This window comes from Montipora capricornis, chromosome 2, assembly GCF_036669925.1.
Source record: "Montipora capricornis isolate CH-2021 chromosome 2, ASM3666992v2, whole genome shotgun sequence".
NCBI lineage: Eukaryota > Metazoa > Cnidaria > Anthozoa > Scleractinia > Acroporidae > Montipora > Montipora capricornis.
This window is the reverse complement of record NC_090884.1, coordinates 36069417-36076341: the sequence shown is the minus strand read 5'-3', so window position 1 is coordinate 36076341 and position 6925 is coordinate 36069417. Positions and strand designations below refer to the sequence as shown.

Here is a 6925-nt window from a genome sequence, read left to right as displayed (position 1 = left end):
ATGTTGATCATTTACAACTTCTTTTTCACCACAAGCTTAAGGACGTTCGCGCCAAAATCTTCCTACGGTGAGATTTTCTTCATTTCTCGCCTAGAGTTAGGTCGTGAAGTACTTACTCCAAAAATATAAAAAAAATTGGGGGTCACCGACTTTGTTTCGGAGAAAATGGCATCGCAAAAACGCCTTAATTTCGATAAATCTGTCATAATAACGAAAGGTAGCCTCATCTGCTCATGCATTGAAAATCCTAAAAATAAACTGTTAGAGTGAAGGTTTCCGTGCATAGGTTTTTAGGGGTGGGATTTTAAGATAATTTCATGCCGCTAGGGATGTCGTAAACAGTAGAGTTCATCCTGGACGAGCGTTTATGTAACCTCTATCCGTTGCAACCACTACCGGAATTCGATGGCACGAGGAAAGAAAATTTTAAAAAAAGGTAACTTCTTACGGTGAGATTTTTTTCATTTTATCATATTTTGTAGATAGTAAGTAGAGTAAGTGATTCATGATTAAAAAAATAGGGGTCACCGATGATCCAAGGGAGTAAAATCGATGTGATTTTACGAAGCTCTTGGAAAACTTCGTTTGTCACGTTTTTGCGTGACCTGTCGGGGAAGGACTGGAACCCAAGAGGGGATCGATCGTTGGGATGAAAGGTTTTTACCCCAAAACAAAGCTTTCTCGAGCACAGCAACGAAGTTTTAAGCAGTCGTCATCTTCATTTGGTTAGTGTTTTGTATAATATTTCTCCATTGCCGTCATGCTCGTCTTCTGGAGTGTGGTTTTTGTGAAATTTAATCGCTGGTTTTTTCCTCGCAGGTCCGCACTATTCAAGCCGACGAGGACGAAAATACTGCTTTATTTTCACGAAAGTAAAGGATAAGAACTTCAAAAACATACATTCATTTTGAACTTAAGTTCGTAGGGTAATAAAAACATTAAAAAAAGAAACAGCCCCATTTAATTTACGCAACGGTTCGTCCTCGAGTTTTCCAAACTTTCAGCCACTACTCGATCAGCAGCTACCTTTTAAAGAGCTTTTTCCATCCTCCCGCTCACTTCTCTTTAACGTTTCATGATGGTTCGGAAATCAATGTGCCATTCTTTTGCCGGCCTGGAATTTTTCCCCGGCGTTTTTGTCGCCATGTTATTTTAACTAATCCTTGAACAATATTTATGAAAGTCAAGTAGACTAGTGCACGACTAATAAAAACAACGCGAACATCAGTCGTGCAGTAGTCTACTTGACTTTCCTAAACATCTTTAATCAATTTTGATTGATCACGATCTTCTCTTATCCAACGCTGTGCAAGACTTATCGTCCACGGTTTCCGCAAAGGTTTTCAAACTTCAACTTTACTAATGCTCGAAGTAATGCGTGACATATTACAGTCGCGTTACCTGCGCAGTTACGTTGCGCACAAACAATTAGCGCGAACGTCCTTAAGCGTGTACTCTGAGCTTCTGACACCTTTCCAAGACCAATGTTACTAAAGTTTTTTTTTTCCCTTTCCAGCGGGGTTAGTATCTGGATGGGGGACATTAAAATATGCGACTTTTGCTGTCAGGAACATACGCCCAAAAATTCTATTTTAACGCTCAAAAATGCGAACAAAGCAAGGTACAGATTTTGCTAGCCTGCTTTATGCAAAACAAATATTGACGAAAAAGTAAATAAATATTAATACGTAGTTTTTAAGGAGAGCAGAAGGAACTTTTAGGAAGTGTCGATCGAGAATAAAACAATTTGCCATCAGCGAAAAACATTTCGGGAGATTTTTGTTACGTTCCATCAGAGTTCAATTTTTCTATCGTACTTTTGGTCATACAAGTAAAATCGCAAAATCGGAAGTGACATCGATTTTAGCGGCCGCCTGTGATCAAGTTATACCTTGCGTGTTTACTGACAACTCACGAAACAAAGGATACATCTGTGACAAAATGACGGCATAACACCTGGTTTTTAATAGTGGGTTTTTTTTTCTTTCAAGTGTTATAAAGTTCGACAAGATCTATGCGCGAATTTAACATAAAGATCACAATCGTTGATGCTAGTCCAAGTGTCAGCTGAAGTTAAGCTCCTCCGAATGAGGTTAGTACTTGGATGGGGGACGGCTGCGAAGTCCCCGTGACGGCGATAGCTAATTCGTTTTTTAAAACTTGATTTCATTTTTTATCTTGTTTGGCCGTTCAAAGCTATTTTCTTATTTTCTTTCTACGTCAAAACGGCGAACAAACTGGTTCCCAAGAAATATTGGAGTACGTATTCGTTCTATGCAAAATGCTTCTAATGAAGTATTCGTTGTATGCAAAATAATAATGTTCACAGTGGAACACACAAGTACGAAGCAAGATCTAGAAATAACGTAGAAAATTCTCCTTACCTTTAAAGCTTGCCTTTCTCAAAGAAAAAGCATCTATCCACTTTATCGAATAGTTTAATACTGAAACAATCATGGCGGGCGGAAAGATTCTATTATAAATGTTTGCTTTCACCTGTTTGACGGAAGTGTGTCACGGTGGCCGAGTGGTCTAACGCGCTAGCAGAGAAATATCGTGATGGCTTGGGAAGTATTGGAGTTCTCCTCGGAGCAGGGAAGTTTGGAAATACCGTAGGGAAAATAAATCCGTCCACCCGAGCGGAGATTAATTCAATATCCGTGGGGTATGCACATTTGTGACTACCAACAAAAAAAAGATTTTTTTAAGACGGTTTTAAGACGTGGATGCCTTCGGCATTTCACGTAATAACAGGACAGACGCATGAAAACCTGACATCAAGTTGTTATCTTTAAGAAGATTACGACATTTTTTAATTTCAAAGACATGTTTCCATAGTCCGGAAGAGTAGCGACAGGAAATGGGTGAATTGTTCAAAATAGTGATACAAGTGTGAAATTATCAGAATAAGTACCTTTTAGCATATAGATTCTGAAGTCATTAATATCCCGTTTGGATCCTGATCATAAAGATATGTTTTAAGACGTTAATTACGGGCGATCAGCAGTTTGCTATAGTGGGCTCACAGCTAGCCTTATTTATGCCCCAAACTTAATGATATTCTTCCCAAAAAGCCGTCATATAATCATATTCTGTTCAAAAACATCTGACAGTATTTTTAGGCTACTTTAAAAGTTTTACATGTTACGTGTCTTTAATTTCGAAGTTCCGGGGTTGGCAAGGGACACCTGACTGATTTTTTCCTTTAGTGAGAGCAAGGAATGACTGACTGATTTTCATTTCGTACAAACAGGCTGTTTTAAGTTGGTATGATTATCAGAAAATGGATCGAAAACGGCATCGTATTAATTGGGCTATGTGTGCTTTGTGTCAATTGGAACAAACAAATGAAAAGCTAGTTTCTCCAGCCGATGATAAAAGAAAAGATCGCGCATCAGGTTACAAAAGTTTAGCCGATCATCTGCCAAAGTTTGCAGAGGTTGGTCAATTGCCGATTGAAGTGCCTTTGTCGTACCTCGACGAAGGACAAGGAATCGAGGAAACACTCAGATTTCACAGAGCGTCGTGGCACAAATCGTGTTTTAATAAATGTAGCTGTGCAAAGTTGACCATTGCTCAGAAGAGGAAGCTTTCAGAGGTCAGTAGACATGATAAGACTTCTAAACAATCCAGTCCGATCAAAACTAGACGTACCTCCCTTAAACCGAGAGCCAAGCCTTCGACGAGAGATGACTTCAAACGATGCTTCTTTTGTGAAGAAGCGGGTAAGAAAGTTAAGCATAATTTTCAAACCTAGTGTGGATCAGACGCCATGAACACTAAAGCAGTGACCATATGAATTCATAATTTCTAAGTTTGTAAAATATTTCTATTCTTCTAAGTATTATTTATCCAAACCAGTGAATGTTGTATCCTCTTGTCTCCCGCTTAGAAATATTTTGATGATATTTCCACTTACCGTATTCAAATATTCCCGTGTCAAGGTTCTTAAGGTTTGAATAGACGTAGACTAATGTAATTAGATACTGTGCAGGAAATAAGAGCAGCAGCCACAAAGCTTCAAGACCATAGGCTGTTATCAAAGTTGGCAGCTGGTGATATGCACGCCCAGGATGCCTACTACCACCCATCATGTCTCACTGCCCTTTACAATCGAGTCAGAAACATTAGGCCCTCCAAAGAGAAAGAAGATAATGATACTTTTCAAGTTTCTTTGCAGGCTATTGCTTTAGCGGAACTTGTCATGTAGATAGAGGATGTTGCAAGGCCAGCGGTTTTCCAGCTACCAGACTTGGCAAAACTGTACTCGTCTTTGCTTTAGCAGCTTGGACCTCATGTTCCAGACCGCGTAAATAGCACAAGGTTGAAGGATCGCCTCCTCGCTCAAATACCAGAGCTTTGTGCATATAATGAAGGAAAAGAAGTAAAACTAGCATTTTCTAGTGATATAGGCTCAGCCTTAAATTTTGCCGAAACTCATGACTATGACACTGAGGCCATGCACCTTGCTAAAGCCGCGATGCTTGTAAGGAAAGAGGTATTTGCAAAGACGCAGTGCTTCAATGGCACATTTTGATGCCAACTGTCAGCGCTCGGCAGTACCCAACCTACTTTTGGCGCTTGTGAGCATGATTCTAGAGGGCCCCGGCGTCATTAAAAAAAATGAGGAAGATACGATGGGTATGAATGTAGGTGTAGTGCTTTCCCAGCTGTTGCTCTTTAATGCAGTGAAACTTCACAGGAACCCACACTCTGCTACCACATCAACCAGACATGACCCGAAAAGAGAGCCTCCATTACCAGTCTATCTGGGACTACTAGTCCACGCAGAAACCAGGAAGAAATCTTTAGTAGATAAGCTCTACAGATTATAGGACTATCCATTTCATACGACCGAGCGATGCAAATTTCAGCAGATATAGGAAACAGTGTGACTGTCTGTGCACAATTTGAAGAGGACGGTGTGGTCTGTCCCTCAAAGTTAAAAAAAGTCACTTTTTACAACTGGAAGTGTGGACAATATTGACCACAACCCAAGCTCACGAACAGCTACGTACTCGTTCCACGGAACAGCGATTTCTCTCACCGAGCACCCCTCTAATCTAGTTGATGGAATTGATAGAAACCGAGTTGTGATAAATGCTGACCTGCCAAAAAGGAAAACTGTGTCTATTCTACCCGACACCTACACTAATATTCAGCCCTATATGGAACAAGAGTCAAAGAGAGATTATTATGTTCCAGGAGGGTGCAATGCCAATAAACCGCGGTCAGATTTGGTCACCGAAAATATGAAATGCGAGTACCAGTGGCTTAATAGAGTACACGAACTGTTAGAGAAGGAAAAGTTGGAAGAGGAAGAATATGTGTCGTGGTCAGCTCACTTTGCCTCCTTGCAAATCGGAGTTCTCTCGCCTAATGCTATAACTTCGTTCTTACCCCTCTTCGAAGAAAATGCGCACACTAAAGCAATGACCCAACATGCTATGAAAATAGTAAAGAAGGCGATCGCATACATCAGTCCCAGGCAGATACCTATCACTGGAATGGACCAGCCTCTATACGCCCTTGCGAAACAGATTCAGTGGGAGAAAGTTTTATACGTATGGGGAGAGTCGCTATGTTGTGATGATGGGTGGGCTTCATATTGAGATGGCCTCATTGAAGATGGTCGGGCAGTGGTTAAACAACAGCGGATGGGACATCACAACCCGTGGAAAGGGAAGATGCTTTACTGAAGGCAGCCCATATCACCAGATCTCGCTATGCATATCAAATGAGTGCATGCACACTATATTTTACAGCGTCGAGCATACAAAGCTAGTACCAGTGGAAATAGGGAACCTGAAGATTTTATTACGTGGGTGTGAAAGGAATGTGAATTACATCCCCAATTTCTTTTCTGGTCAACTGTACTTCAACTAGAACTACTAGTTCTAGAATTTGTCAGGTCTATTAGAGAGGGTAACTTTTCCCTATATGTACAGATTCTTAGCCAGCTTGTCCCTTGGATGTTTGTTCTTGACTTAGTCCACTATTCAAGATGGCTTCCCATTCACATCAGAGATCTCGTCAATCTAAAGGAGAGGAACCCATCAGTGTACGCCGCGTTCCAACAAGGGAGGCTCGTTGCGCAGAAATCTCAGCACCTATTCTCGAAAATATTTCTAGAACACAACCACGAACAGGAGAATGAGATGATTAAAGGGGACGGTGGAGCAGTAGGACTAACGGAAAGTCCCGCAGCCCTAAGACGGTGGATGATAGCAGGACCTAAAATAGCAAGAGCAGTGAGAGAATTCGAGAGTACATATGCCGTACGGAAGCCTGATGACACCCGTCACCACGAGCAAGTCCCGTCTGTTCAGAAAGCCTTTGCTAAAGATGTTAAAGCCCTGATCAGTGTAATTGAAGAAATGGGAACCCATTCTGTGAAGACAGTGCCGATCTTCTTGTATTGGACACTAAGGAAATCTTGCATAGTTGCGTTGTGGAAGCCTTTTCGACTGGCAAAGCAATGGGACAGTCACTGTATGACACATTTGTAGAGGAACGACTCAATAAGCGATTCAAGCCCATCACAGATACCATACAACGATGCAACCTACCATTGTTTGGCACAACTGAGAAACGGCAATCAAGTCAGCCTAGTAATCAAGTAGCTAATCTCAAGAGTGACTGTCGGCGATTTTCTGGACTGTATATTGCTTGCCAATCAAGAAAAGGAAGTCTCGAGGAATTTTTGAAGCACGAAAACAGCTCAAGTCTCCCTGCACTTCGATTAATGGTAAGATGCGCACAGGACAGAAATCAGAACTGATCTCATGCGTTGAAGTCAATACAACGTTGGAGCGTGCTTCGGTTGATGCAGTCCTTCTAGATGGCGCAGCTATTGTCAACATGCTTTCGCCTGGTATGTGCAAGACCTTCAAGGAATACACAGAAAGTGTCTTTCTGTCATACG

The 6925-nt window shown here is 41.3% G+C and overlaps 1 protein-coding gene across 1 annotated transcript in view; it reads left to right on the top strand.

The window, feature by feature from the left end:
* Nucleotides 1-1448: 1448 nt before the first annotated feature.
* Nucleotides 1449-6925, top strand: part of LOC138020355 (uncharacterized) — a 23092-nt gene continuing 17615 nt past the window's right edge. Inside the window, exon 1 of the mRNA XM_068867359.1 lies at nucleotides 1449-2092. The gene's annotated coding sequence lies outside the window, so the exon portion shown is untranslated. The remainder of the gene's footprint in view (nucleotides 2093-6925) is intronic.